Source organism: Macrotis lagotis, chromosome 1 (genome assembly GCF_037893015.1).
Source record: "Macrotis lagotis isolate mMagLag1 chromosome 1, bilby.v1.9.chrom.fasta, whole genome shotgun sequence".
NCBI lineage: Eukaryota > Metazoa > Chordata > Mammalia > Peramelemorphia > Peramelidae > Macrotis > Macrotis lagotis.
Window position 1 is genome coordinate 391,634,178 of NC_133658.1, and position 6,763 is coordinate 391,640,940.

Genomic DNA, 6,763 nt, shown 5'->3' on the forward strand with positions numbered 1-6,763 from the left:
AGGGAGCATGTGGAGCCCAGCCCTCAGGGCACACAGCAAGCAGCTTGGTCTTTCTGCAGCCCTGATTCAGGAAACAGAAGCAGGCGGAGCTTCCAGAGCATGAGCCCATTGAGCTGAGGGAGGGGAGTGAAGAGAGACTGCAAAGCTCTGTCCTCTACCTCTGGAACAGGACTCTGGGGCTCTGACCACATTCAGATCCTGATCGCAGTCTAGGCCCCCCCATAGAACAACAGCCCCCCCCACTTCGCCCCATGGCAGAGGGGGGTGCTTATGGTCATTCACAGACCAGGAGGGAGGACAGAGCCTCATACACTGAGACCCTTGTGGGAGTGTCCCAAAAGCTCAGGAAGCACCCCCCAAAACAGGTTTAGGCTGGGAAAATGAACAAGCAAAGAAACAAGAGGAAGACCATTGAGAAATATTTTGCAAATGAGCCCAAGAAGGATCAATATACTCAGTCTGAAGATGAGGAAGCACAAGCTCCTGCATCTAAAGACTCCAAGAAAAATAGAAATTGGGCTCAGGGTATGACAGAGTTCCAAAAAGACTTTGAAAATCAAATGAGGGAGTTAGAAGAAAAAACTGGGAAAAGAAAGGAGAGAGATGCAGGAAAAACATGAAAATGAAGTCAGCAGCCTAGTCAAGGAAATCCCCCCCCCAAATGCTGAAGAAAATAGCATGCTAAAAACCAGCTTAGGTCAAATGGATAAAACAGTTCAAAAAATTATTGAGGAGAAGAATACTTTAAAAAGCAAAATTGGCCAGATGGAAAAAGAGATAAGAAAACTCTCTGAGGAGAACAAATCCTTCAGACAAAGAATAGAATTCAGGGAGATTGATGAACTTACCAGAAATCAGGACTCAATACTTCAAAACCAAAAAAATGAAAAATTAGAAGAAAATGTGAAATATCTCATTGAAAAAACAACTGATATGGAAAACAGACTTAGGAAAGATAATTTGAAAATTATTGGAATACCTGAAAGTCATGATCAGGAAAAGAGCCTTGACATCATTTTCAAAGAATTTCTACAGGAAAATTGCCCTGATATACTAGAAGCAGAGGGCAAAATAGAAATGGAGAGAATCCACCAATCCCCCTGAGAAAGAGATCCCAAAAAACCAACCCCCAGGAATATTATAGCCAAGTTTCAGAACTCCCAAGTCAAAGAGAAAATATTACAAGCAGCCAGAAGGACACAGTTCAAATATCGTGGAGCTGCAGTCAGGATCACACAGGACTTAGCAGCAACTACATTGGAGGCTCGTAGGGCTTGGAATACAATATACCGGAAGGCAAAAGAGCTTAGAATGCAGCCAAGAATGAACTACCCAGCAAGGCTGAATGTCCTCTTCCAGGGAAAAAGATGGACTTTCAATGAACCAGGGGAATTTCAAAGGTTCCTTTTGGAATGGCCAGAGCTGAACAGAAGGTTTGATCTTCAGATACAGGACTCAGGTGAAGCATGGGGATTGGAGGAGAGGGGGGAAATATGAGGGACTTAATGAGGATGAAATGCATGTATAGAAAAATGATACTGATAATATTCATATGAACCATCTCAGTTAATAGAGCAGGTAGAGGGAGCTTTTATAGTTGAAGCACCGGAGAAAGCTGAATTAGAAGATAAAATAGGGTGTAAAAATGGAGTCAATAGAAAAAAAGGGAAATGGAATGGGAGAAAGAAAAAGGAGAGGGGGAATAGTCCAAGATATTTCACATAATAAGATTTTTTTTATTACAATGAGCTATTGCAATGATATGGAAGGGGGGGAGGCAAGGGGCAATGAGGGAACCTTTGCTCTCATCAGAGATGGCTAGGAGAGGAAACAGCAAATATACTCAATGGGGTATAGACAACTGGAGTAAGAAGGAGGGGGGAGCAAGGGGAAGGGGAGGAGATGTGAATAAAGGAGGAGAGGATGGACCATGGGGGGAGAATGGTCAGATATAACACATTTTCTTTTTTACTTCTTGCAAGGGGCTGGGATTGGATGGCCTGCCCAGGACCATAGGGCCAGGTGGATTCTGGGCCTAAGAGGTGGTATGGGGGCTCAGGGCTTCTTGGCCCCAGGACCAGGGATCTGTCTGCTGCACCACTCAGTGACCCTACAGCAGAGTCAGAGTGAAAGGACAGAGAAAATATAGTACATGGTAGTGGAGAAATAAGAAAGGAGGGAGTTGAGATCAACAATGGCAACCTTGGAAAAATATGGAAGTAAATTTTGTGATGGACTTATCATAAAGAATGTGATTCACCCATGACAGAGTTGATGGTGTTGGAACAAAGACTGAAGCACATCTTTTGTTATTATTTTTGGGGGAGGGTGTAGGGCAAGTGGGGCTGTGTGGCCTGCCTGGGGCCACATAGCAGGGTGATCTTTGGGTGTCTGGGGCCGGATTCGAACCCAAGTGCTCGAGGCTCAAGGGCCAACGTTCTGTCTGCCACCCAGCCAGCCCTACTATTATTACTATTTTATTTTATTTTGGGTCTTTTTTTTTTCTTCTTTTTGGTTTTTGCAGGTCAGTGGGGATTGGGTGGCTTGCATATCACATGGCTGGGTGATTATTGGGTTTACGAGGCTGGCTATGTACTCGGGTGCTCGTGGCTCCAGGGCTGGTGCTTTGTCCATTTCACCACCTGGCCATACCTACAATTATTACTATTATTTTTTTAATTTTAATTTTTTTCTCTCCCCTTTACTTTTTTCACCCAAGCAAGTCTATCTATATTCATGGGGGGAGGGGTATTTTGTTTACTTGTAAACAAGGATATTTTATTAATGTAAAAAAAACATTTGTACAAAATGAGAATAAAAAAAAGGGAAAAAAATAAATGCTAGTTGACTGATAAATTCCTAATAATTCTGTACCTCTAAGTTGAGGAGGATGTTGGGTTTCATTATTCATTCTCCAAGGTCATTCTTTACCTTTAAATGCCCAGATCTCTGCTTTCTTTATGTTTTTTTTTCAATGTACATTGCTTCATTTACATTGTGGTACTCCTTCTGGATATTTTTCCTTTGGTTTTCCTCTTGAGGATTTTTCTAACTACTATAGGGCTAGTACATTTTTCACAGATTTTGTTATCACAACAAATTCCATTCCAAAATGGAAATATCCCCTAAATAAGCAAATAGATAGTCACAGAGAGACATAATTAAATAGACTTTATATATGTGTACATATATATATATATATGTATATATATATACATATATATATATATAAATACTGATTACTCCGTTTCCCAAAGTTAATCATCTAGGTAGAAAAGTAGAAACAATTTATCTTCAGTCTAAACTGGGTGGTCAGTGGAATAGAAGTCTTTTTAAAATGCTATTGTTTTGGGATATAGACAAATCAAGATCATTGCCAGGGAACAACAGGGGAATTCTCCTTTTTTGGCACAATCCTGTTTGGTTTCAGACTTGGCCACCTGACAAGTGTTTCACATTTGAAAGGTCAAACTCTGAACAATTCTGCCTGGACTCTCTACAAAAAAAAAAAAAAGTGCTTCACCCTTCAGGCCTGAATGTCCATGGTTGGCCTCACTCCAAGATTTTTGCCATGCTGGTGGCAACCAACACTGAGGGAGGGAGCATGGGTATCCAGCACTAGCTGTCAGCACAGTGACACCAGCCTTTATACTGAAGGTCGAGTTCTAATTATCACTCCAGGGGACTTCTTCCCCATGAGGGGATCCATCTTAATAATTTCTTGCATTTATGGACCATTTATCACAACATTTTCTCACATCATAGAATTACAGAGATAGAAGAAACATTAGAGTTCTTTTAGCTCAATCCCTACTCCTATCATTAATCTCCTCTATGGCATTCCTAATAAATAGCCATCCAACCTCTATTAGAAGACCACCAGGGATGAATAACTTATTACCACCACCACCACCACTCAGCAGTCCATTCCATCTTTTAAAAGCTCTTATTATAGAGTTGAAATATATCCCCTTGCAATTACCATCTACTATTTGAAGTTATAACCTCTAGAACTAAACAGAACAATATTAATCCTTTACCATGATAGTCCTTCAAATATTTGAAAATAGCAATCAATCAATTAATAGGTGTTTGTTTAGCACTTAGCTTGTCTCAAGAAGTATTTTTCAGTTTTAGAGCTATAAAGACAAAATTAAATAGTCTCTGACTTCAGGGAGCTTACATTCTATCAAGTGAAACAACATGCACATATATATTATATAGGCATGTATATAATTATGCATACATGTATATGTGTATGTATATGTGTAAACAATAAGACTTCTTGTTCCATGGTTCAGTTCTGTACCACCATGTATATTCCCTTCTGCCTTTCAAAAGAGAAATGTTCAGGCTGGTCTTCAAATTAATGTATTTCAGTCACCTAGTGTTTACATTTTATTCTGCTATAACTATTCTCTGTAAAGGTGGCACCATGTTCTATCTGGCCTTTACATTGCTGCTCTGAATCTGGCATAGGACTATGTATATAGAAGCTACTTAAAAATATTTGTTAAATAAATGAATGTGGTTACTTTGAAGATGCCCACTTAAGCACTACTAATTCTCCAGAAGCAGGTCTATCAGAAGGATAAATTGTAGATAGTAGGAAAAAAGTACTAAATTTGGGATCAGAGGAAATAGGTTAAAATCCTCTCTCTTCTACTTGCTTGTCTTAATGATCTTATGAAAACCACTTCAACCTCTCTGGACCTCAGTTTTCTCAGCTATAAAATTAGAACATTAAATTAAATTATTTCTTAGTGCCCTCTCAGTTCTAAACCTTTTAAAGGGCAACTAGATGGTCCAGTGGCCCTGGAATCAGGAGGACGGGAATTCAAATCCAGTCTCAGACACTTGATACTAACTGTGTGACCTCAGACAAGTCACTTAATCCTGATTGCCTCACATCCAGGGCCACCTCTGTCACCTGACCTATATTTGGCCACTGAATACAGATGGTGCTGGAGGAAAAAGTGAAGCTGGTAACTTAGCACAGCACCCCTTCACTCAAATCCAATTCATGTGTTTGTCAAGGTATCACCTCTCTGCTGTCATAGTCTTCTTCAAGAATGAAAGACAATTTTTGTATTTTAATGTGATATAGTGATCTACAAAAACTTAGTCATCCTATTAAGGTTATTGTTTGCCACTGGGGTGTGAATAAAACCTAGTATTTTCAGAATAAAAAGAATGAAGGACAAACATCATCATCATCAAACTCTATAGGCCAGAGGGTTCATTTTTTTCCATCTTGCTAATATTCAAGCAAAAGATCTCTGTAGTCATGCAATTCTCTCCTTCCTAGAAAGAGAGACTTCATTCAAAGATCTGTGTGCCTTTATAATCCCCTTTGCCTTTTCTCCATTCAAGATAGACTATAGTATTCTGTGGTGATGAGGAACATGAAAATGTTGAATAAACCAAATTCATAAATAATTCAAAAGTATGCTTGTAAATAGAGGTTTCAACTCCATCCCCATCTAACTTTTTATCAAAAAGGGCTTAGATGCGATCACATTTAACTAATTTGAGCTCTTTCTCCCATGACCATTCCTTCCCCACACATGAACTCATCTCCTAGTCACAAGGTTCTAAAAGTAAGCATAGAAATGTAAGATGAAGAAAAGCAAAAAAGATGAGAACCTAGGAGCCTAATTGAATCAGTAACCTTTAAATAATCAATAATTGAGGGGACAGAGCCAAGATGGCAGAGTGGAGACAAGAATCCCCAGAACTCTCTCCCCCACCACCACTCCAAATGCCTTAAAATTATGACTCTAACCAAATTCTAGAGTGGCAGAACCCACAGAAAGACTGAGTGAAACATTTTTTTGACCCAAGACAACTTGGAAGATTCTTGGAAAAGGTCTGTTCCATTAGGGTTGGAAAGGGCCACAGTGCAACCCAGACCATGCTGGATCAGAGCAAACTAACTCCAGGCTTCCAGGAACAGTGCACAGGGTGATGGGTCCCTGGGGGAACTGGGGTCCATGGCAGTAAGGGTGGTTTCCAGACCTCTCAGCCCAGGAATTGCCAAGGACAACTTGGAAGGTCAGTTGAAAAACTCTGCCACACCAGAGTGAGCTCAGAGCCCAGGTCAGCGCAGGCCTCAGCACGCAGGGAACCAGAAACAGGCATGCAGAGCCACCCAACAGCTGCTTCCAAAGCTCTCAGCCCAGGGATAGTAAGGGAATCAGGGGAGACTGCAGAGGTCTCTATTCTATCCCTGGGACAGGACTCTGTTGCTTTGCCCATACTCAGATCCAGGTATCAGTCTGGGCCCCCATACTGCCATAGTGGAGCAGGGACCATCCTCACAGCTCAAGGGTAGAAAAAAAGTACTTGTGGTCATCCACAGACCAGAGCACAAGACCTTGAAGGAATTGAGATCCCTGGGGCTGGGGTGGGGGGGGGGGGGTATCTCATAAACCTTCAAAAGCTTGGAAAAGTGCATCCTGGAAGCAGAGTCCCACTTTAACAAAGAATTAAAATCAGGTCATAGGCTAGGAAAATGAGCAAACAGAAGAAAAAGAATCTGACTACAGACAAGTAATCTGGTTCCAAAGATGATAAAAATATACACTCAGAAGATTACAAAGTCAAAGCTTCTGTATCCAAAGTCTCCAAGAAAAATAGGAATTGGTCTCAGGCTATGGAAGTGCTCAAAAAAAGATTTTGAAAATCAATTAAGAGGGGCAACTAGGTGGCCAGGGGATAGAGCACCAGCCCTGAAGTCAGGAGGACCTGAGTTCAAATCCAG